Below are 26,720 nucleotides of genomic sequence, written 5' to 3' on the forward strand. Positions count from 1 at the left end.
TCAGGAGTGGGACACAGAGTCAACCCATGGAATGAGACATATCCACATATTCCTAATTTTCACTGCATATTTACATTAATAATTATAGATAAATATAGATATAAGAAACCTTTTTTATGATTATTCATGGTGTGTGTGGTTAGAATTTCTGATATAGCTATATGTGGTTATTGCCTTTACTGTATCTTTCCTTACATAATTATTTTTCCATGTGTGAGAGAGGGGAGCTGTCTGCTGGATAGGTCCCTTTAAGAGTCCCCAAGAAGCCATTGGGTCAACTGTGAGTCAATACAGGGCCTTTTCAGCAATTGCCTCCAAGATCCATAATTGTATTTCTGCATCTCCGGCTAGGGTGCCTTGCTGTCCAGCTTCCTGCACTACTGATTTGATTTACAAGGGCTGAACGGAGAATGCAGGAGAAGGTGCAATTTGGTTGCAAAAGACAGAGATTGAAGTCTAGAAACTGATTGAGTCATTTAGCTTATCCCCTTGCACATGCAGGTTGAAGATCTACTGAGTGGAATTGTTTTTCTGTATAGTACTTTGTTCAATCTACTGCAGTTTTAAATGTCTCAAGTGAGAGGGGAAAAACATTTTCTCACTGCTAACTGGGAGGCGAAAGCATGTCAGCTTTAAACTAATAAACGTCTGAGTTTTGGCTGTGACATTTACAAGTCTTCTGTTCCTCCGAGCAGAGCGCTCAAGCTGATGGCATACATTTGAAATTGGTGTCTTAATTGTCATGCCATCCTCCCCACAGATTTGTCGGGGAGCTTTCTGATGAGATGCCAGGCAGACAAGACCACTAAGACAGAAAAGCGGTATGTAGATTTTGACAAGGGTGGGAGGGAGGGAACGGCCTGAGCACGAATGGTGATTCAGCATCTGCTTCAGAATATAATGTCATTTCAAAAGGTCTATCTGACATTTGTTTCCTTGAGGGAGGACAGAATTTCTTATCACACATGCATGAAAAAGGAAAACAACAGGGTAAAGTCCCACCACTTAACGGGTTTGTGTATCACATCAGATAGTTTGGGATGGTGGATGCAAAAGGCGAGGAAATGAATTCAAATACAAAAGGGCAAGAAACAATGTGACAGTAACTTCTCTTTTTACAGCGTGAAGGAGAAAAACATTTCTTACATAAGATAAAACTTTTCATGACTGCTTGATGTAGCAGAGCCTACTACAGTCTTACATCTCATAAGCTGTCCAGTCATGTGAGTGAAGCCACATCTGCACTACACATTTAAAGCAGCTTCATATCACTTAAAGCCACAGTACTCATGGCTTCCCTCAAAGAATCCTGGGAGCTGTAGTCTGTAAAAGGTGCTGAGAGTTGTTCGGAGACTCCTTTCCCCCTCACAATTCCTAGAGTTCCCTGGAAAGAGGGATCGATTGTTAAACCACTCTGGAAGTGTAGCTGTGTGAGGGGAATAGGGGTCTCCCAACAACTATCAGCAGTAGGGTTGCCAGGCTCAGGGCCTGAGACTGATCCTGTATCTTTAGGAGAAGAGAAAGTCAGCCAAGTGCAGGTGTTCTTGCAACACTGTAATGGGGAAAACCACAAGGTGGAATTCTCCTTTCCCCCTGCACAACTTTTAAAGATACAGAAGACCTCTAGGTTGCTAGGGCCAGCCTCCAAGAGTTAGAGTTGGATGAATCTGTTAATTTCGGTTTCTAATTTTTCCAGTCTTAAATTCAGGTCTTCACATTTCCACATCAGTTAACAATTCTTTTTTTAAGTCCTCCTGAAACTTTTAGTGCAAATTTCTCCTAACACACCCTTGCTTGTGTGAAATTTAATCTAATATACTTTTTTTTGCAAAGCAATTTCCCCTAATATAATTATTTTTGTAGGCCATTTTGACAAATATATGCATTTTTATGCACACAAGCCTAGGATATGCATTTTTCTACACATTTCTTAGCTGGAGAACTGCAATGCAAAATTCTGAGAAGTGTGAATTTTGAAGGATAATTGTGCTTTGATGTATTGTTTCAGAAATGGAGAATTAGACAGGTTCGGCTTTAAATTCAAAGTGACTCAAATTTCTCCCCTATCCCTAGCTAAAATTCTGGAGGGATTCTGTCCTTATCCAAATCTCCATATAACCTTGAGCTCTCCAGAAACTTCAGGGGGCTTGGAAGAGAGATGGGAGGTTTCTCACATGAGCTGTGATTTAATAAAAGAAGACAGCAGTTATTAATCTGATCCACATCTTGGTGTACATGAAACATCTCCATATATGTGTGTGTGCTAGAGGACTTGTGAAAGAGATGGATGAAGTCTTGCCTCATTTGCTCAGCCATTTGGGGTCAGTTAAAAACATCTAAAGAGTCTCCTCCTTTTTCTTACTTTCTCTACTGCGCCCCATTTAGAGAATTGCTTGAAAATTTGCCCCTTTCTGGAGCCCTCTGAACAACCCAGAAGGCTGAGGAGTAGAGGTGAGAGAGAGAAACTGGTAGTGGAGCTGTGTTGAAATTTTCTCCTGCATTTTTAAAAACCATTCTCTGTCAATTAATGAGAAAAGAAATAGCATTTGGAAGGGGAGATAACCCTTTGGTGAAATTCCCATGGGTGGAGTTCAGGGCTTTTGTTGTGCTGAGCTGACATTTGAGGTGGCAGAGGGGTGTTTGTGACTATCCTTTCATTTGTTCTACAAATGAATGAGCACCTTGGAGGAAAGGTGGGATATAAATGTAACAAATCAATAAACTCCTTGCAGAATGAAGGGAACTTGAAATAAATGATCCGTATTTAGTTCAGTTTTCCAGTCACCCCAAAATGAATGCATAGCCCTGAGAAAGTATTCAACTTTTAGGCAGAGTTATATCACTTGAAACTATTATGATTTTCTAATATCAAACACACCTTCCATGGATGCTTACTCCCTTGGTCTTTAATCATGTATTCAATAATATTTTTTTGGAGGGGGGAAATGCTGTTAGTTGAGAATACAACTCGCACTCCATAGTGGGGGCAAATGTATCACACACAGCCTTTCTTTGAGAGAAGACTCAAGCTGGTCTCTCCCAAGAGGAGGGGCTCTGGAGGATGGCAAGGGCAGGAGTGTCCAATGGGAAGGGGCATCTGGCCAGTTATACAAGCTAGCTCTACCTCCTTCTACTATGCAGTGCTCTCCCCCCCCCTTTACAGTGTGGACTTTCTCACTGGTTGCCTTTGGGGAGCTGAGTAGGAAGTTTCAGGGGAGCCCCTGATTGGCCCTTGGCTTCTTTTTTTCATCTAGTCCACACTACTGGGTTAATTTGACTGGTCTTTGAAAGGTGCTTATGATTTGGTCAGTTTGGCATTTTGTGCAGGCAGGGAATGGAATTAATTGACAGGCACCATGAGGCATTATTGGGTTAAGGGCTAGAAATGGAAAGATCTGTCAATTTTGATTCTCTCCATTTCTCATTTATTTATTTATTTATTGTATTTGTATACCACCCCATAGCCGAAGCTCTCATTTTTTCCAAGCTTAAGTTCAGTCATGGACGGGGCTTCAAAAGTGCCTGGACATGCCCAGGCAGTATGAACTGGGAGGCTGGCTGGTCTTGCACCACCAACTCATACTGGGTCCAGGGCTGCTGAGACACAGGTTCTGGGGGTACAGATGTTTCCAACAGGGGTCCCAGTCTGTCAGCTTTCATTTAAAAAAAATATGGAAGTATCTTGCCTTCTTTGAAAGAGAATTATGAAGCAAAATGTGAGCTCTGCACACCCCTGCGATCTCTGTGAGATGATGCTCCTGCCTTTCTGTGAATTTAGCCAATGAGTGAGGTCATGGCTGTGATTGATGAGTGAGTTGTTCAGACCCCAGAAACCCCTGAGATCCTAAAGAGCTGCTGTTTCTCCTTCCCCAGAATGTTTATTTCTGGTTTGTGGCTTCTTTCTGCTTGTAATATCTGTATGACATCAGGTTATACTTATTTTCTGAAGATTCTCCTCCACTGTAAGTGTAGGTGAATGTTAACAAATCCTATGGTATGCACATCTCAGAAGTAAGGGTTTTTCTGTTTAATGGGGCTTAAGTGGGTACAGGATTGTAGCCTAGGCTTTCTTGTGAGGCAGGGGCAGGGAAGAGTTCCGGGTGAGAGGGTCCCTCCAGCACACCAACCTGGGAGTAAGCTGACTTGCCTACAATATGGAAATGGAAATGGACTGCCTTCAAGTCGATTCCGACTTATGGTGCCCCTATGAATAGGGTGTTCATGGTAAGCGGTATTCAGAGGTGGTTTACCACTGCCTTCCTCCGAGGCTGAGAGACTGGCCCAAGTTCACCCAGTGATCTTCATGGCTGTGTGGGGATTCGAACCCTGGTCTCCCAGGTTGTAGTCCAACACTGTAACCACTATGCCACACTGGCTGTTGTGACTACAATCTAAACACACAATAAGCATGCCAGATTGGTTAAAGCCTGGAGGTGTATTTACTGAGAAGGGGAGAAAACCAAAGATGTCTCTCCCTTTACAGAGATTCATTGCCTTAGTTAAAGGAAGCAAACTTTGATGCCTGTGATAAAAGCATCAATTCCCCTTTTGCAGTCATTTTATACCTCCTTCACAACAGCCATGTGAGGTAGATTCAGATGAGAGTTGGTAACTGATCTAAGACAGGAAGTGAGCAAAGCAACGCTGAGTTAAGTGAGTTTAAAATGTGAAACTGTACATGTTCAGAGTACTATTTTTGTTTGCTATAAAAAAAATCAGGAGTTGAATGTAGCAACCAAAGCATGGGAGGACGGCTGTTTTCCTGGCTTTTTGTCTGTGTCTCATCACATCTTTTTTTTGCCTGTGCTATATTACAAATTATACCCTTATAGATGCTAATTTTTAATACATAAGTTTTCCAAATGTTTTGTTGCTGTTGTTTTCATAGCACGGTCAGTGTAATGATGTAATGGAGAGAAATGTCCACTGTGTGTTTCATATTTAGAGTGTTCCAATCTCTTGGTTTGTTGTTGTTTTTTCTAGAAAAATGCAGCATTGGAATTGGGGGAGGTGTCTGGTTAAGGTGACTGTACAGCAAGATGTGGTGAGGGCTGACTAGTTGTCTCCCACTCATGGGGAGAATATGGGGTTCTTGGGGATGCATTGATGCTGATAGTATAAACAAATAGGGTTTTGTTTTTATTCAAAGATATCGAGATGGTGTACATGGCACTCCCCCTTTCCATTTTATCTTCACAACAAGCCTGTGAGGTAGGTTGGGTTAAGAGATATTGACTGGCCCAAGGGCACCAAGTGAACTTCATGGCTAGGTGGGGATTTCAATTGTTTTGCTAAAAAATGAAAAAAAGCTATATTTATTATGAAGTATTAATATATACCCACAACAAATGAACATCTGAACAGAACTGCTATAAATCTTAAATCATATGTGCCATTATACATCCATATTATCATCATTATCATCATCATCATCAATTACAATAACAATGATAATAATAAAAAACAGCCAGGATTGTATTCAACTTAGTTCTACTCAGGGTAGACCTATTAGAATGAATAAAGTTAGCCATGTCCATTCATTTCAATGGGTCTGCCATGAGTAGGACTAGGACTGGATGCCACCCCCCATTCTTTTATGGGTTGTATCCCATGCTACTTCTACTGAGAGTAGACTTATTGAAATGAATGGGCATGGCTAGCTTAGGTCCGTTCATTTCAGTAGGTCTACAACCCTATCTATAATTATGTTTCATTTTTATTTATAGTTTAGTTTTAGAGCATCTTTTCTGTCATGCCATTTCTCCAGCAACTTCAAAGCAATGTATATTAGTTCTTTCCCCTTCCACCATCGCTTTTCTTCACAACATTTTGTTTATTGCTTACATCCTGCTTTTCCTTTCTAAAGGAAGGCCAAAGCAGCTAACAGCAAACAACCCAATAATGAATGAGAAATACCAGAATAATCGATACAACAAAATATGGCCTATATCGAAGTGGAAAACCATTTGAAGTCCCATTTCATGTCAAAACAATAATACAACAAGGCTGCAATCTGATGCACACATACCTGAGAGTAAGCCCTATTGAATACAACAGAGTTTATGTCTGAGTAAGCATGCATAAGATTGCAAGGTAAATGTATGATGAAGAGTATTTATCATTTAATTTAGAATGCTTATAGTGCACGTTATAGCCCCATGAGTGCACCACCAATTTAGGCAGTCCACCTTAGGAGCAACTTGGTGCAAGCGTGCATTAGGGGCCCTGCCAAGGAGCTGTATTAGGGTTGCCAGGTTCATGGCCTGAGACTGATCCTGTATCTTTAGGAGAAGGGAAAGTCAGCCAGGTGCAGGTGCTCTTGCAACACTGTAATGGGAAAAACCACAAGGTGGAATTCTCCCTTCCCCCTGCACAACTTTTAAAGATACAGAGGACCTCTTGGTTGCCAGGCCCGGCCTCCAAGAGGACTTCTGTATCTTTAAAAGTTGTGCAGGGGGAAGGGAGAATTCCACCTTGTGGTTTTTCCCATTACAGTGTTGCAAGAAAACCTGCACTTGGCTGACTTTCTCTTCTCCTAAAGATACAGGATCAGTTTCAGGCCATGAACCAGGCAACCCTAAGCTGTATTAAGCCTTGTTTATTAAATATGTTGCGTTTCCAAATCCTTGTCCAGAACCTGAATTAGTAGTCAAAGATCCACAGACAACACAAGAGGAGAAAGCATCTATGGTGCCTTTTAAATTATGTGTATTTCGATCTGTGGGGGTCTTTCTAGGCTGAGACAGGATTAGCTCTATAGCATTATAAATTCAGGCCCTTTGCAATCCCAACCGGCTATGAACCTTCCAAGTACATTTGAAGCAGTTTAAATGGGGGGGAAAGGTTTAGACTCCAAATTGAATGACCTTATATTGGTGTCAGTAATTGGAGGGCAATGGCCTGACCAGAGCTAGTTCATCTACCATGGAACTAGAAGCCTATCCTGGAATAACATGCCAGTGCTATTACAGAGTGGTAAGTAATGGCAGGTTTATTGGCCTTGTATGTGAACAAACCCCATTGCCATGGCAACCAGCAAGGTTTGAAGCAAGCCAGCAGCAGGAGAAAGGGAAGTGGAGCTAAAATAGAAAGGCCTTCAAGAATTTAATGTATTTGTGACAGTACATTACACCCCGCTTTTCTAGTTCATCAACAGGACCTTTGAGTGAACTAACAACCAAAACCATGCGATTAAAGCTGAGCTGATTAAAAAAAAAAAATTAAGTGGTTGGGGGTGAAATTAACCCAGCATACATACACACAGAGAAAATCATGAGGGAATGAATTTCTCTGAAACTTTCAGGGTGGGATTGCCACTTGCTTTCCATAACCTTATGAGATGTTTCCCTTTTTACCTTGCTTTTTAAAGAGGTTCTCTCCACAGCTTCTGGCTGGTCGCACTTCCTGGAATGCATTCAGAGCAACAGTACATCATGTCACATTGCAAAGTGCTGCCAAGGCCAACAGGAAGTGTCAAGAGGTTCTTTCCACAGCTTTTTGTCAACCTGGAATGCCTGGAGTGCAGCGTGATGTCCCTTCGTTTCAAAAGCATTCCAAGATGTTGCCAGCAGGCAGTGGCGGCTGGTGGCTTCATGTCAGTGGGGCAGTGGAATCCGCTCTGGATTATAGTCTGAACTCTCAAGGACCTGTCCAAGGTGACCATGGAGGATCTTGGCTCCCTTCCACCTCCCAGTGTTGCCTGGGGCTCCAGGAGCTTTGATGGGATGAGGGTGAAGTTATCTACTACAGAGCACACTCTAAGTTTGCAAATGGAACAATAGTTTTGATGCAGGAGTAATTAAACTCCATGATTCATAGTACCAGCGAGCAAAGATGCCTATATGATGCTATCCTGGGCCTTTACAAAAAATAAAAATGAGCAACTGACAATATAGATGAAATGTCAACTGCAACTGCTCAACTTTTTAAAAGTCGGGTTTACTGAACCACTCAAAATGATGGTGTGTAACCATCCTAAATTTTGCTCACTGGGCTGAATTGATCTGTCTGTTTATTAAGGGCAAGGCTATGGAGGAAGGTGTCACTTTCTGATTTGCTGGCTTTTCTCAACATCTACAGAACACCACACAGGCTCACAGTAAAGCTTTTAGTTTACTCCCCTCTGGCCTGAGCCCCGAATTTTAAATTGCAATTCTGATGTAGCACACAAGAGTGTAAACCACCAGAGTATATAACATAAATTGTTGCAGGACCTCCCTTGATTTAGGCAGGGTATAAATGGTGATAGCTTTGTCTCTGAGAGAACTACAGCCTGTTACTGAGCATTAAAATAGTAGGCATATTTCAAAAGGCAACTGCAAATGTACATTGCATTGGTGTTATCTTTTGCCATTCAATGGCTTTTTCTTTCATTTTCTGTTGCATTAGTTCAAGGAGCAACAACGATGATAACAGCCTGCATTCAGTCCTGTTTTTTCCCTGTTGTGAACGAAAACTATGCTGAGAGTGACTAGAAGGGCTCTAAGTTCTGCTGTGAATTTCCCCTTCTCTATGATTTCTGCCCTTGTAGGAAACAGAAGTGGATTGCCTGGTGGGATGGATCTGCAATGCTAGGTTCCTGGCAGTGGTGTCACTGACGTTTACCAGAAAGGAGAGATATAGGAGTGGGGTGGTGGAGAGGTCAGTGCAGAACAGGTGCACTGGTGGGAGTGCCAGATTGGCTCAGCCCTCGCCAGTGAACACTGATGGCTCTGGGGTTTAGTCTGAACTTTTAAGGACCTGTCCAAGGTGCTGAACCTATCTCAAAAGTTCAGACTAAAACCTGGAGCGGATTCACTGCCCCACTGACATCGGAGCAACTAGTCTCCACCAGCCTGTGTGTCTGCACTGCCCCAACCTTCCAGCTGCCTCACCCCCTTTCAGTAAGTGGCAGCAACACTGCTGCCATGGAAACCTACTGTTGTGGGCCTCCACCACCGCCAGGTGAGCTGCTTCAGGTAGAAAATAATAGAATCACAGAATAGTAGAGTTGGAAGGGGCCTATAAGGCCATCAAGTCCAACCCCCTGCTCAATGCAGGAATCTAAATCAAAGTATTCCCGACAGATGGCTGTCCAGCTGCCTCTTGAATGCCTCCAGTGTTGGAGAGCTGACTATCTCTCTAGGTGATTGATTCCATTGTTGTATGGCTCTAACAGGAAGTTTTTCCTGATGTCCAGTCGTTTTCTCTCAACTAATATGATGAGGCCTGGTGAACATAAAATGGCCTCCAGGTGCACATAGCTTGGTCCACTGAGTCAGTATCTTCATGTATACAGTAGGGATTGATGAGAAATTTGGTTCACTTTGCATTTCAATGCAAACAGATCTAATTCAAGCTTCCTGAAACAATATGCCAACTGAAATTCAGCTACCCCTCAGAATTCACACATTGGTGAATTTGGCAAGGCAGCTCTTTGTGCAAAAATGCTTCTGTTAGGGGAAAAGGCATACAAATGCACATGTTAGTGAAAATAGCATACAAAAATGAATTATATTAAGCAGAACGGTTTGCAAAAATGCACATAAAATGTGCATATTTGGAGAAATGAGCACAAAAATGCTGACAAATTGTCATAAGGAATTTTAAGATAAAAGTTGTAAATTGATATGGAAATGTGGCAAATGGAACTTAAGATGAGAAAAATGAGAAACTGAACATGGCAGATATGTCCATCCCTGGTATACAACAGCTTGCTACATAGATGTGGCAGTTTTCTCCACCACACCATTCATTCATTCATTGGCGATCACTCGTGGCCGAGTAAGATTGTCTTCCAGGAAGGTCTTTAGCAGTGGGTCCACACAGCCTCCCACAGTGAGGACAGAGGTTTCCAGATGGAAGATGGTCATGATGAGGATTTGCTTGACGTGCCTTCTGCTTGGCTCGTTTGTCCCTTTCGCCCTGTACTCGTGCTTCTTCAAAGTCCATAGCACCTTTGATAATGGCCGACCTCCAATTGGGATGCTCATGGGCCAAGGCTTCCCAGTTCTCGATGCTCATGTTACTTTTTTTAGATTAGCTTTGAGAACATCTTTAAACCTCTTTTGCTGTCCACCGATATTCCATTTTCCATCCTTAAGTTGGGAGTAAAGTAGCTGCTTTGGAAGACGGTGATCAGGCATTCGAACAACATGGCCAGTCCAGCAAAGTTGATGTTGAAGGATCATTGTTTCAACACTGATGGTCTTTGCTTCTTCCAATACGCTAACATTAGACCGCCTAATGTTAATGGCAGCATTAGAGGAATCTTTCAAGAATTTGGGAGTGACGTTTACAGCTGGTCCATGTTTCACAGGCATACAGTAAGGTCGGTAGTACAATGGCACACCACCATAATGTGACAATGTGGCATATGGCTTACTGCATGGACAGCTAAGACAGGCTATATATGGCCACCTGGCCATTCTGTACGCCATGGATGTAACTTCACCTTTCTCTCCTTCTGATCTCCTAACACACATGCCTTAGTCACAGGCATGTTGGATTATATATTTATTTATTTAATTAATTTGTATCCTGCCCTTCCTCCCAGCAGGAACACAGAGCAGCAAACAAGGCACTAAAAACACTTTAAAACATCATAAAAACAAATCTTAAAATACATTAAGACAAAACAGCGTTAAAAACATTTTTAAAAAGGTTAAAAACATTATTTAAAACATATTAAGCAAATCTGACACAGAGACAGACTGGGATAGCTCTCAATTTAAAAGGCTTGTAGAAAAAGAAAAGTCTTCAAAAGGCGCTGAAAAGATAGCAGAGATGGCGCCTGCCTAATATTCGAAGGGAGGGAATTCCACAGGGTAGGTGCCACCACACTAAAGGTCTGTTTCCTATATTGTGCAGAGCGACCTGCAGGAGGCCCTCACCTGCAGAGCACAGTGACTGACTGGGTATATGAGGAGTAAGACGGTATTTCAGGTATCCTGGTCCTAAGCTGTATAGGGCTTTGTACACCAAAACTAGAACCTTGAACTTGGCCCGGTAGCAAATGGGCAGCCAGTGCAACGTGCTCCACATTGGGCTGCCTTTTTACAGTGTTCAGAAACTTTAGGTGGTACAAAATGTCATAGTGACTCCATGGTTGCTAATGGACTGTTTGTACATCTAGCACAGTATTGTCTGGCAATGGCTCCCCAGGAATTCAAACTGGGTTCTCTCCCAACCCTCCCTGGAGATGCTGGGGATTGAACCTGGGACCTTGTCTGTGCAAGGCAGATACTCTACCACTGAGCCACAGCAGCGCTCTCCAGAGTCTCAAGCAGGGTTTCCCCCCCAGCCTTCCTACCTACCCAAGCTGCCTTTTAACCAGAGAGGCAAGAAACAGAACCTGGGCCCTTTCACATGAATAACATGTGCCTATGGTCCAATGGTCTTATGTAAAATTCATAGGCTCCTAGTCCATTTAAAAGCCCAGTACAAAGTTCTGGCCATTACATTTAAACCCACAAAGTACTGACCTGTTTCATGATTCAACCTGCCCTCCCAGATGTTTGGATGGAAACTCCATTCCCTACTCAACAGCTGGCAGAGGAGTGGGTGCTGCCCATGTGGACGGTATCATTCCTGGTTGTGTCATCCAGTCTGTAGAATTCTTTGCACTAGAATAAGGTTAGCCAATGTGGTGCCATCCAGATGTTGCTGAAATACAGCTCCCATCATCCCTGACCATTGACCATGCTGGCTCCGGCCAATGGTAGTTGGAGTCCAACATCTGGAAGGCACCAGGTTGGCTACCCTGGCTCTAGGGGTTGTCCCATTCCCTGATGGCCTTTGGATGCCAGATAAAAACAGCATACCTGTGACACCCTTCCCTGGTTCTCCCTGTCAGGTTCCCACCTGCTTGTGGCTACTGCCTTTCACTAGGCACCACCAGGGATACCACCAGTCCGGACCGTCCTTTATATGGTTTCTCACTCCGCTCTAGCACAGATCTCACTAGATCCCCCTGCTAGGCAGCACCACCAGTCACGTCCTATAACCAATACTCCCAGAGACTTTGCCTGAGTCTCTCTCTAGCTGGTTACTTTTGTGACTGCGTGCTTATGCTGTTCCCAACCCCCTTGTATCTTTATAGATAACGCATACAACTCTGGGTTGCTCTGGATACTTGAATTGTTATTATTCCTCCCTTCACCGCTGACACAATTAGATACTGTTTCTGTTCAGCCTTGGTAATTACCTTGCCCTCCCTTCTGGTATGTATATCCCCCAGCCAAGGATCAGGCCTTTGGTAAACCAAATAAGTATTTATTAAATATCAGAAATAACAAGATTAGTTTTAGAATGTTTCACAAGTGTATGGTTTCATCTATTCCTGTTTTGTACTTGACTTATTATTAATCAGAACTCCAACTCCCTCTTTCTCCACACTCCTGACCTCCACCCTCAAACACCTCTTTCTCCACACCCCCAACATCCACCCTCAAACACCTCTTTCTCCACACTCCCAACATCCACCCAGATTCAACTGTCATTCTTCCATTTATACTCCCAGCCATTCAAACGCTCAGCCAATCATCCAGCATTCTACTGCTCATGTACTCCCCCCTCCTCTTTCACTCCACTTACCATATGTCTTCTATATAAACAGCACTTAGCATATTTACACTATAAGCAGAAACATCACAACCCTTATTCCTCTTCCAGACATACAGTTCTCAGAGTGGTTTAGCGATCAACCCCTCTTCCCAAGGAACTCTGGAAGCTGTAGCTCTGTGAGGGGAAGAGAGGTCTCCTAACAATTCTCAGCACCCTTTACAGACTACACTTGCCAGGATTCTTTAGGAGAAGCCATAACTGTAGTTTGTTAAGGGGGCAACAATTCTCAGCATCCTAAACAAACCACATGTCCTAGGATTCTTTGCGAGAAACCATAGCTGTTTAAAGTGGTGTAATACACAATGCATAGTGCAGATTGGGCCTTATATGTTTATTTTTTGTTGGATTTTCACGGGGCCCCCAGAAATATTCTTCTCCACTCTGTTGGAAGTGGGGCAACAGCAACTCCTGTTTGGGTTCTTTTGTTTGCATTCCAGAAGAAAAATGGAGTTAGGGTTCTCCAGACTTGCCTACCTTTACTGCACTTCTGAAAGTGGAGAATCTGCATGGAGTCCTGACTGATCCTGAACCCTCAGTAGCAGATGAAGCAGTCACTGCCTCCTCAAAGCGTAAGCATGCCAAAGTGAAGTCTCTTCTTATTTCTGCATTATCGGATGAGGCACTAAATGTTTGCATTTAGCATTGTAGGAATGCTAAAGAAATATGGGAGAAGCTTGAAAATGTGTATCACAGAAAATCTAAAAATCATGTGATCTTTTAGTTGCTGTGCACGCTGAAATAGTCTGATAGAGAAGATCTGAATATACATCTGGACATAGTCTGCTCTGAGAATTAGAAAGATGCGGGAGATCTGCCCCAGGGATAGGGTTGCAACCTGTTCTGGATGGGGTTGCACTCCCCTTGAAAGAGCAGGTCCGCAGTGTGGGAGTTCTTCTGGATCCTGCCCTGTTGCTGGAATATCAGGTGGCTGCGGTAGCCAGGGGTGCTTTTGGCCATCTCAAAATGGTCTACCAGCAGCATCCATTCCTGGAAGCAGCTGACTTGGCCACAGTGACACATGCATTGGTGACATCGAGGCTCGATTATTGTAATGCACTCTACGTGGGGCTGTCTTTGAAAATGATTCGGAAACTACAGTTGGTCCAAAATGCAGCAGCTAGAATGTTAAATGGAGCATGGCGCAGGGAGCATATCACTCCTGTGCTTTATCGACTCCACTGGCTCCAATTTGTTTCTGAGCCCAATTCAAAATGCTGGTTTTGACCTTTAAAGCCCTAAATGGCCTTGGACCAGTGTACTTAAGGGACCACTTACGCCCATATGTTCCTAGCCTGGATTTAAGATCATCTACCTCTGGTCTCCTCTGCGTGCCTGGAATGAAAGAAGTTAGATTAACAGATACGCGGGAGAGAGCCTTTTCAATTGTGGCTCCCAGACTTTGGAATTCCCTGCCCCAAGAAGCCCGCTTTGCTCCCTCCCTGATGGTCTTCCGGAAACTTGTAAAAACTATTTTGTTCCAGAGAGCCTTTGGTTGGGACTGACGGGTCAGCCTGACACTGTTTTAAGTTTTTTATCTTTTATTTTTATCTTTTAAGTTCTTTTATTCTCACCTTCTTATATGTGTATGCACATATATACATGTTTTATGTTTGTATGTGTATGCATAATGCATTTTATGTATGTATGTGCATAATGCATTTTATGTATTTTAATAGTATTTTATACATTTTAATTTACTGTGATCTTTAATGTTTTATTGTGTATTTTATTATATATGTAGCCGCCCTGAGTGCCCTATTGTAGGGTAGAAGGGCGGGATAGAAATATTTTAAATAAATAAATAAATAAAATAAATCATTGGATAAAAATTTACAAAAAGTTATTTTGCTGGCCTCTCTTAAATGAATGTTATTGTATGATGGCTTGCATACTGGAACAGACAGATCAGAATGTGGATCAGATTATGTCATATTTGAAAGATCAGGACTATAAGGAGCAAGCTCTGTCTGAAAAAGCAAATTTTACTGTGGGCAGAAACAGCAAACAAAGGCAGGATAGAGAGATGAGTCATAAGCCACAGCAGTGCACAGACAAACAAAGGAAGAGTTGCTTCAAATGCAAAGCTCCTAATCACTTTCAAAGAGATTGTCTTAGAAGAGAGACAGGACAAAGAGTTGATTTTAAACAAAGGCAAGCTGAAAGAAAACCACATTGCCAGACTAAAGTGAAGCATTCCAGTTACCATGTATCTGATGGAAAGAATGATGATTTTAAAACCAGATTTTTAATCAACACTGGAGCTAGTGCCCAGAATCTTAGCCCTCATACACAGAAAGTAAGAAATGTGTTCTGTTCTCTAGGAATAGGGATGGTGGAGATACTTTGCAAAATGCCAGCGGATGCCAGAGAGCTTGAACTGAAAAATTGCCTAGTTGGTCCAGCATTTAAAGATAATTTAATAACTGCCACTAAAATAATGGAGGTTGGAGGTCAACTTATTTTAAGTGACAAAATTTTTCAAATTTTAGACCAAGGAGAAGTGTGTTGTGCTGCAAAATTGACAAATGGACTTTTGCATTTGGAATATTTTGAAATTATGCATGCAAATCCAGCCAAAGAAACCTGTGATTCTGGATGTTTACATGTTTGGCATTGAAGAATGGAGCATGCCAGCTTAGCCAGAATCAGTGCTCTAGAGAAGGAAAATTTGGCTAGAGGCATTAAAATTGGACGATGTAAATCAACAGAAAAATGTGAATGTTGTATAAAGACTAACAGCGTGAAACCAAAATTTCCTAAGAAAAGTAAAAGGAAAACTGAACTTCCCAGGAGGATCCCTCCGCCTGTGCAGCTCTGAGACAGGCTCCCGTCTTGGATGAAACTTTTTCAGTTTTAAATCCAGTCAGAAGGGTCTTTTTTGACTGGGGATAATTTCTTCCGGATAAGGAAGAAACGTGACATTTCCCACACAGCTTCGTTGTGATTGTGGGAGACTGGAATTCGTCAGAATTGTCTGTGAAAGAAGGTCTTCCAGCAGCTCGGACGGAGTGAGGATTTCTAGCTAAGCTCAGCTGAATAAGTGACCCGTTTTTTTTTCTTTAAAGAAAGACGGACTAACAGGCAAGCATTCTCCTGTCTACGCTTTATTATTTTCTTATCTATACAGCTAAAGAGATTTTTCAAAGAACAGCAATTAAGAAAACCTGGGTGAGCCAAAACTTTCCTTATCTTTTACTCACGGAACTAAGGGGGAAGAAAATAAAAATAGCCTATCTTTTTTTTTATTGCAAAAAGCTGACATGGAAAATAGCATTATAAAGATTTCAATGGATGAGGGGTTTCTGATTGGAAGAGAAAGGAAAAATCTTTTTGATTTATAAGACTTTTGTGTAACACATGTCTGGGACTATTTTTTCTGATCTACTTTTTTTTGACGAATCTGCTCTTTCCTTCTGCTACTAGTTATTTGGACGCTGTGAACTAAAGCTGTTTTTGCACTTCTGGGCATATAAGAGATAAGGGCTGTCTAGAGTGTGACGTAAGTTGGTTTGAAAGATTAACTCCTTTGTAACTGGATAAAGAAATAAACTGTTCTTTGCTTGGGACATTGAAAATTGAAGGAGTTTTGTTCCTTTGGCTTTAAGAATGACAATTAAGAAGATCATGGATGTACAAGAAGGGACTTTATCTTTAGACATGTTTCAGAAAATAATGAATGGGATTAAGTCAATAAAACAAGAACTGAGAAATAATAGTCAAGCGTTGAGAATTGAATTTGACGAAATGAGACAGGAGCTGAAAGAAATTCAGGATTCTATGAGAAAGGAGAATAAAGATAGATCTGGAAAACCAAAAAAGGATGAAACAGAAATTAAAGGCAAGGTTCAAACTATGGAGATTGGATTAAATATGGACATGGAAAAAGATTTGGATTTCCTGGCTGTGATGGATCCTGGAGATAAATATTACGGTTTGGAACTCAGCGCTGTCCCTGAAGGAATTGAAGAGATTGGAGATAAAGATATTATCGGTTCAAAAAAATTCCTGGACTGGAAGGATTTGATGGAACTTGAAATGGAGAAAGTTAACAGATTTAATCCCTGTTTTGTGTCAATGGAAAAATCTTCAAGAGATGTGCTAGTGTATCATGTAAAAAAGAGGAACAGAGATGCGGCTTTGCAACAATACTTCAGTGATATGTTCGGAATTGATGGCAACAAAATATCTGTGATAAAGGAAATTCCTATCAGACTCTTATTATATGACTATGACAGCAAGATTATTGGGTGCGTAAAGATGGAAGATGGAAGATGGAACCAATATGGATAATGGAAGAAGAGCGATTTGAAATTACTGGACTTAGTAGACTTGATGAGTTGGATTAATTGACATGTTTATCTAGAAAAAAAATTGATGGACATATATCTCAAGGATTGGAAACTTCTCTTTGACTTTTTGTGGAAGAATAAAATGATATGATGTTAATGAGATTTGAAACCAACTAAGATAACCGCTGGAGGAAGGTGATTTTATAATCTATTAAGAGACAGGCTTGTTATATATTATAGATTTATAGCTGAACTATGACAAATCGGAAGTCAATATTTTTATATTTTTTTCTTTTCTTGTTGTGTTAGTTATTGATTTGTGTTTTTTCTTTTTGTATTGTTTTGGTTTTGAAAATTTGAATAAAAATTAATTGAAAAAAAAAGAAAAGGAAAAGGAAAACTACAAAACCTCTAGAATTAGAGAACACCATAACAGGGCAGAAATTTATACATGCTTCCTTTAATAGACAATTATTTGAGGTATACTACAATGTGCCTACTGAGAGAGAAAACTCAAGTACTTCAAAAATTGAAGGACTATGTCAGAATTGTATCCAACAAATTTGGCAGAAAGCCACAAATTGTAAGATCTGAATTTGTGTTCAGGGCTATGCAAGACTTTTTACATGAGGAAGGCATAGAGCACCAGACTACTGTTGTTTATACTGTGGAACAAAATGGGGTTGTGGAACACATGAACTGGACTCTTGGACAGATGATTCGTTCCTTGTTGGAAGATGCACAGTTACCACAGAAATACTGGGGGGAAGCCATTATCTGCAGAACCGACTTCTGGCAGCTGCAACCAACAAAACACCTTTTAAGCTGTGGCAGGATTGGACACCAAGCATGTCTCACCTTCTTGTATTTGGCTGCAAGGCCTTTGTACACATCCCAGAACAAAAGAGGTCAAAATCTGACAACACTGCCATGGAAGGAATAATCAACAGGGGAACATACTGACTGACCGAGATGAAATAAAAGGAAGATGGAAGCAATACACTAAAGAACTCTACAAAAGAGATGCCAGGATGACAGATTCATTCACGGAGGAACCGTATGATGAAGAACCAGAAATTTTAAAATGTGAGGAGAAAGCTGCTCTTAAAATACTTGGAAGATACAAATCACCAGGAACAGATGGCATATCAAAAGAGTTGCTACAAGCTACTGAGACTGAATCTGTCCAAATTTTGACAAAAAAAATTCCACATGAATAATGGAATGAACCAAGGAATTTAAGAGGGAAATCTTGTGCTTTATAGATTACAGCAAAGCCTTTGACTGTGTAGATCATGAAAAACTATGGAAATGGGGGTGCCACACCATCTGATTGTCCTGATGCACAACCTATACTCTGGACTAGAGGCTACTGTAAGGACAGAATATGGAGAAACTGATTGGTTCCCAATTGGAAAGGGTGTGAGACAGGGGTGTATTTTATCATCCTATTTGTTTAATCTGTACGCAGAACATATCATATGGAAAGCGGGATTGGACCAAGATGAAGGAGGTGTGAAAATTGGAGGGAGAAATATCAATAATTTAAGATATGCAGATGATACCATACTACTAGCAGAAGCCAGTAATGATTTGAAACGAATGCTGATGAAAGTTCAAGAGGAAAGCACAAAAGCAGGACTACAGCTGAGTGTCAGGAAGACTAAAGTAATGACAACAGAAGAGTTATGCAACTTTACAGTACCTTGACACAGTCATTAACCAAAATGGAGACAATAGTCAAGAAATCAGAAGAAGGCTAGGACTGGGGAGGAAAGCTGTGAGAGAACTAGGAAAGGTCCTCAAATGCAAAGATGTATCACTGAACACCAAAGTCAGAATCATTCAGACCATGGTATTCCCGATCTCTATGTATGGATGTGAAAGTTGGACAGTGAAAAAGGCAGATAAGAGAAAAATCAACTCATTTGAAATGTGGTGTTGGAGGAGAGCTTTGCGCATACCATGGACTGCGAAAAAGACAAATAATTGGATATTGGAACAAATTAAACCAGAACTGTCACTAGAAGCTAAAATGATGAAACTGAAGTTATCATACTTTGAACACATCATGAGAAGACATGATTCACTAGAAAAGACAATAATGCTGGGAAAAACAGCAGGGAGTAGAAAAAGAGGAAGGCCAAACAAGAGACTGATTGATTCCATAAAGGAAGCCACAGACCTGAACTTACAAGATCTGAACAGGGTGGTTCATGACAGATGCTCTTGGAGGTTGCTGATTCATAGGGTCGCCATAAATTGTAATTGACTTGAAGGCACATAACAACAACAACAAAGTTGTTTCCTGAGCTGAGGGTAGCTCTGCCTCTGGAAGGCCACTGTGTATGTCTGGTGGGCTATGCTAACTTTGATAGGTCCATGCCTCATCCAGAATGACACAGAAGTAGACTATCTGCTTCTAACAAAGTCCCCCTCAGACTCTGGGTGCATCAGAGAAGATGCAGACCAGCAAAGCAGGTCAGGCATTAAAAATAAACAAATGTTTCCCACATATTAAACAAGAATGCTTTTGTTGAAAGAACATCACACTTATTCCAGTGCCCTGGCCCCAAGATGAAAAGCTGCTAATTAAAATGCTTAGCATGTTTAAATGGCTTTTATTCACTTATTGATCATTCATATTCATTGTTACCTCCCTGCTCACAAGCAGGGGTAGAAATGTCAATATCCACACACACGCACATGCACCACACAAACACACCTCTTTTTCTGTGTGTGAAGTGGTAATAAATTCACTTGCTAAGTAATATGTTCAAATTAATACAAAATAAATCTGCTCCTTCAGTATAAACACAGCATTTCTCTATCTGCAAGCTCAAGGAATGGGAATAGTGAAGATGCAATATATTACATGGGGCTTTATTAGTGCAGTTATTCATTTCTATAGCACTTTTGAATAGACAGGGATTTGGTTTATACTTCTTTTCATTTACAATAATAATTTTGTGAATCAAGCTAGGGTAAAGACAGTGGCCTGGTTTCCATGACATGCTAAACCATATTGTTGGCTTAGTGTGACCACACAAGTATGCATAGTTAGACTATGGACAAATGATGGCTACCAACTAAGGCTATCAATGGCTACTAGTCATGATAGCTTGCTCCACTGTCAGAGCCAGTCTGTCTCTGAATACTAGTTGCTGGGAATCACAGGTGGGAAGAGTGCTGTTGTGCTCAGGTTCTGTTTGCAGGCTTCACACAAGCATCTGGTTGGCCATTGTGAGAACAGGATGCTGGAATAGATGGTACTTTGGCGTAATCCAGCAAGGCTCTCCTTATGTTCTTACACAAGCTCCCAGAGAAGAGTTTACAGCAGCTTTGCTACTCACTGGTCCTTTTTTGCTGCTGCATCATGTCTTCCAAACCTGGGCTTATAGGTTTAGCCCTTCCAACCATGAGTTGTAAGCCAAGAACAAACCTTAGTTGCAGCTCATGGTTAATCTGTGAGAGCTAAACCATAGTTTAGCTCAGTGTGGCAGGGCCACAAAAAAGGACTGGGGAGGAGCAAAGTGACTGCAAGCCATGGTTTTGCTTACCATGATGTGCAGACCAGGCCAAAGATCTACCCCAGGACAACTAGTGACCTTTGTAGCTGATAGTTGTCCTGTAATGATTGTTGTCATGCTGGACCTGCCATGGAATCAAGATACTTGCAATCCAATCCTCTGTATATTTCCTCAAAAGTTAATCCTGCTGAGCCCAATGGAAATTACTCCAAAATCAATGTGCCTAGACTGCAGCCTTTTTTAAAAAAAAAAATGGCTCCAAGGGCTGCATATGTGGATCTGTTCTGGTCAATTTCACTTTGGCAAAGTAAAGACTCAGGTCTGTCAGTTTCAAGTTAGCAAAGCAAAGACACATACTGGTCAGTTTCACATTAGCAAGGCAAAGTTCCTTTCTTTTTTAAAAAACAATCTGCTGTTGGGAAAAGCCAGGGAAACTTGCAGCATTCAGGATGGATCCAAAAGATAGTGAACCTGCAGATGATTGGGAAGTCTGGTGCCAAGTTTGATTTTTGCAAAATTCTCACCCATCAATATATGTTTGTGTGTGTTATATAACCCTTGCAACCACTTTGGTCTCCCAGCAGAGGAGGCCCTGGCCCTGGCATCATTAAAGCCACCAATCACCCATACATATCCCAGATAGGCTTACCCAGTGGCATCAGCATTGTTTGGATGGCAGCCAGGTGGACACTACGTTATATTTCTCAAAGTGCATTGCCCAACATTCACATGGTAAGCTTGGAAATGTTCACTGTGCTTCAGATAGACATTTGAAACCACTCCCAGGTTAACCTGACATAAGCACAGGACCTAACCCTTTAAAAACATCTTTTGTTGAACAATAATTTCTCACTGAAATCAGAACTGAAACCACTGAGGCTTTTGCCTACGGGGGAAGAAAGAGTGTGCTACAAAATAGAAAGTAAGATATGTATTAAGAAATCAACTCAGTTTATTTGCCTTATATAACAAGCACAACAGCCTTCCAGACTTGGAGACTATTCTTGAAATACATTTTAGAGTGTGTGAAGGGTATATATTTGCAAATAACCTCATAAAACTTCACAGACTTGGAGCTCACTCTCAGAATAATTTAATCTTTTTACCAAAACAACCAAATAAATATTTTAAAAAGGAACAGCCAGCTATTAACAACCAAGCCGATACTAACCTAATTTTCCAAAACTCATTTTGAGGAGCACCTTCCAGGAAATGTACTGGTAGTACTAACTCTCTGTGAACTACACTATAAATGCAGTTTTCTTTATTTAAGGGCTGTAATTGAGGGGGGGGGTTCCCCTTATGGTCTGGGTTTTTCATTTCCATTTGACTTAAGTAAAATATTGCAGCACTGGGAGGTGCTTTGTTCTTTTTAAGGCTAAAATCTTCTCCTTTTAAAAATGTGGATCCATATATTTTGCAAAGTTGTTACCCGCCTTGTAATAACTAGAAATATAAACAAGACTTGCCACTTTTTGTTACAAGGAGGAAAATAAGCATGCAACGTAAATCTAATCTGATTGCCTGCCTACCAGATGGAGGAGAAAGCAGGGCCAGCTTTCTGTGAAAGCAACTGTTTAATCACATAAACTTGCACTTGGCTAACATTTATATTTGAACACTCTTTCACTTTAATTATTTGGAATGCTTAAAAAGCTTCTTCTGTATTCCTTGAAGACAAGCAATAAAAAATTGAATATTTCTTATAGCTTGGCCATACAGTCTATTAATCTAGGAGTAAAGGATCTGGGATCAGACTTAAAAAAAGTCTGAGCCAAAAAGGGGGAGAGAGTACATGAAGATTTTTATCAGCATTTCATCTGCATCAATTATTCTTCTCAAGTGATGTTTCAGGGGCTGCTGCAAAGGGTACAATCTTTCCAGCATGATTACCCTCACTCTGGATAGGCTTTCTTTGTCCTCATTTTGAATGTGATCCCTGTTTGGTTGGGATCACTCTTGGATGCAAGAAATGAAGACATAATAGGGAATTGGTGCTAAAGACACAGAAGATTGGATTGGCAGGGAACAGTTTTGAGCAATAGTGATCAACAGAGTGATACAGGTGGGACAGCATTACTTACTAGGGTTGCCAGGTTCAGGGCCTGATCCTGCATCTTTAGGAGAAGAGAAAGTCAGCCAAGTGCAGGTGTTATTGCACCATTGTAATGGGAAAAACCAGAAGGTGCAATTTTCCCTTCCTCCTGCACACCTTTTAAAGATACAGAAGACCTTGTGGAGGCTGGGCCTGGCAACCAAGAGGTCTTCTGTATCTTTAAAAGTTGTGCAGGGGGAAAGGAGAATTCCACCTTGTGGTTTTTCCCATTACAGGGTTGCAAGAACACCTGCACTTGGCTGACTTTCTCTTCTCGTAAAGATACAGGATCAGTCTCAGGCCCTGAGCCTGACAACCCTATTGTTTACCTAGGTTCTCAATGCTGAGCATTGCTGCCGGTTACTGACAGGGGGGGAAGTGAGGTAGCAGGGATCTGCCTGCGGTGCAGGTGCAGCAGTGGGAGTGCTGGATTGGCTCCACCACGGCACCCATACCATGCTGATCTCCCTGCTGCCTGAAAAAGAATGATACTGTTCACAATGTTTTCCTTTTTGAAAGGAAATGGGCTTTCCCTCTGCCCAGTGCCCAGCCACACAACCTCCTACCCTCTCCCTCCCCCCTCCCTCCCTCCCCCTACCCTTCCTCCACTTCTCTCCCCCTTCTCTCCTTCCCTTCCCCTCCCCCAGCTCAGTTTCACCTATCCTAAGCATGATTGCACAGGAGTAATTCCCACTGAACTCAAAAAGCATTCAAATGATCAAACCTGCTCTCCCCTCCTCCTCCCTCCTCTCCTCTCCTGCTTGCCCCTTCCCTCCCACTTCCTTCACCTCCCGCTCCCCATTCCCTTCCAATCCCCTCCTTCTCCCTCCCCCTCCCCCATGGTCAGTTTAAACTATCCTAACCATGATTGCAGGTGACTAAATCTCATGGAACTCAATAAGCATGCAAATGATCAAACCTGCCCTCCCCTCATCCTCCCGCCCATTGCCTCCCTTTTGACCCTTCCCTCCCCCTTACTTCACCCCTCCCCTCTCCTTCCAATCCTCTCTTTCCCTCCTCCTCCTTCTGCTCCCCTCCCCCCCTTCTCTCTACTCTCCCCTTCACCTCCTCTTCCCCCATGGTCAGTTTTACCTATCCTAGCCATGATTGCAGGGTAAATCCCACTGAACTCAGTAAGCATGCAAATGATCAGACCTGCCTTTTCCCTCCTTCCCCTCTCCCTTCCTCCTCCCTTCTTCCTCCCTTCTTTTTTCTTCCTCCTCCCCTGCCCACTCCAGGTCTCCCTCCCTCCCCATGGTCAGTTTTACCTATCCTAAGCATGATTGCATGGAAGTAAATCCCACTAAACTTAATAAACATGCAAATGATCAAATCTATCCTCCCCCTCCCCTCCTGCCTTCTCTCATCCCTCTCCTCCCTTCCCCATCCCCTGTGGTCAGTTTCATGATTGCCGGGAAGTAAATCCCATTGAACTCAATAAGCATGCAAATGATCTATCCATTCTCAGCAAACTCGCACAGCATCCCATTTCTTACCTCCCAGATTAAAAAGCAGAGAAATTCACTAATAGGCAAAAACCCTTGCAGTTTAAGAATGTACCTATAGCTAACAGATATTTCTATAAAACTTTTAAAAGGAGGAAAATTGGGCAGCTCTAGTGAATGCACCAGGGGAGCAGAAGACCAGACCTCTTCTCTGAGCTATAGTACTGCCCTACACTCTGAGCATATTGTGAGTGGTGGCAACACCTACAATCATCCAAATAACAGAAACAAGATATGTGTGGTGCTGATCTTGTTTTAGCAGGGAGGAAGCAACAATATTAAAACAGTTGATATAGTTCAGATAGTCACTTTATATATTTTCGATTTACTTTGAAATTTTAGTGAAGCATTTTCTTTTGCATTTGTTTCTGTGAATATGTGAAGTACAGCAACACTTTGGAACACTAAAAAAGCACCATACAAAGTATTTGAAATCAGGAGCAACTCCCTTACGAGGAAAGGTTGCAGCATTTGGGGCTTTTTAGTTTAGAGAAAAGGCGGGTCAGAGGAGACATGATAGAAGTGTATAAAATTATGCATGGCATTGAGAAAGTGGATAGAGAAAAGTTCTTCTCCCTCTCTCATAATACTAGAACTCGTGAACATTCAAAGAAGCTGAATGTTGGAAGATTCAGGACAGACAAAAGGAAGTACTTCTTTACTCAGCACATAGTCAAACTATGGAATTTGCTCCCACAAGATGCAGTAATGGCCACCAGCTTGGATGGCTTTAAAAGAAGATTAGACAAATTCATGGAGGACAGGGCTATCAATGGCTACTAGCCGTGATGGCTGTGCGCTGCCACCCTAGTCAGAGGCAGCATGCTTTTGAAAACCAGTTGCCGGAAGCCTCAGGAGGGGAGAGTGTTCTTGCACTCGGGTCCTGCTTGCGGGCTTCCCCCAGGCACCTGGTTGACCACTGTGAGAACAGGATGCTGGACTAGATGGACCACTGGCCTGATCCAGCAGGCTCTTCTTATGTTCTTATGTTTTAGGATTCTCTCCCCGCTCATTGGAGAAAGCATTTTCTCCCTTGTCCTAATTTATAGGTAAAAAGGCTCTTTCTGTATCTTATAGCCCATAGTATTGTTAAAATAAGTGCACTAGCTTTGGAGAGGCTAATCACTTTCTTAGCTGAAGTGGCTTGCTAATGGCAGAGAGTCTTGGCTCTTTTCTAGTTGTCATTAGCAAAGAGCTTTTCATGTTCAGAATGCTCCACAAACCTGAACTGCTTAATTAATCTGTGCAACAAGATTTGATTCCTTCCCCCCCCCACCGCCGCCTTTACCAGAGAGTGTGTATTTACCAAGCACACTCAAAAAGAACACAGCACGCCAATGTTGACAGCAGGCTTAAAAGATTGATCTACAGCTGCATGCTGTACTCAGCTGCTAATTTGTTTCGCTAAACAAAACAAATACTTCCCGTAGGGTCTACAGTTGCTCTTTGGGTGGTAGCAGTAGCAGCCTCTACAGTACACAAGTATGGCAGCAAACATATTATACTCCTAGTGGGAGTGAGAGACAACATGCAACTGGAAGGTACAGCGTCTACAGAGAATGTACATCAAACTGCCATCCTAAATTATTGATGTAATTATGAACCTGCTCACATAGAGTTAAGGTGTGTCATTCCATTTGAACAAATGATCGAGGACTGGAATGTCTACCAGACATTTTTATTTTGCAGAGTGTGGGAATGACAAATGACCAGTAAGCGCTGTTGCATTTAGCTCAGGCCTGCACAATTTGCGATCCATCAAGCTGGATGCAACCCATTGGTCATGTATTATGGCCTGCCTACCCACACACACATATTTGACTTTGTAGATAGGTGGCAAAAAGAGGGAGGCCTATCAAACTCCTGGTAAGTCATCATTCATGGCTGGTGAAACAAGCTTCAGGTAAGTGGATCAGGTTGTGCGGGCCAGCATTATGCAAACAGGAGCTCAGATTTTATCAGCATGATTTGCAAGTTGAGCCCCATCACCATTATACATTTAAAGCAGTATGTATAAGAGCTACAATTCCAGATTGGTTTAACAATCAATCCCTCTTCCCAAAGAACTCTGGGAACTGTACCTCTGTGAGGGGAACAGAGACCTCAACAACTCTCAGCACCTTTAACAGACCACACTTCCCAGGATTATGGTGCTATGATACTGCTTGAAATGTGCAGTGCAGATGGAGCCTAACTTGATCGTACTGCATGATGCCCAGAAAGTATGACTGATAAGTGTTTATTCCTATAAAAATTGCTGCTTCCCCAATCCAGCAAGCTCGAAACCCCAAAAGAGGCAGACTCCTCCACAGAATCGTTGTGGGTGGTGATACCGTGCCCCAGGAGGGACTTAATACTGGGAACGATCTATCGTCCCCCTGATCAAAATGCTCAGGGAGACCTTGAGATGAGATATGAAATTGAGGAAGCATCCAAACTAGGAAATGTGGTAGTAATGGGTGACTTCAACTACACGGACATAGACTGGCTGCATATGTGTTCCAGTCATGACAAAGAAGCAAAGTTTCTAGATATTCTAAATGACTATTCCCTAGATCAGTTGGTCATGGAACCGACCAGAGGGACGGCAACCCTGGACTTAATCCTCAGTGGGGACCGGGACCTGGTGCGAGATGTAAGTGTTGTTGAACCGATTGGGAGCAGTGACCACAGTGCTATTAAATTAAACATACATGTA

The sequence above is a fragment of the Rhineura floridana genome, chromosome 7 (assembly GCF_030035675.1).
Source record: "Rhineura floridana isolate rRhiFlo1 chromosome 7, rRhiFlo1.hap2, whole genome shotgun sequence".
In the NCBI taxonomy this organism is placed as follows: Eukaryota; Metazoa; Chordata; class Lepidosauria; order Squamata; family Rhineuridae; genus Rhineura; species Rhineura floridana.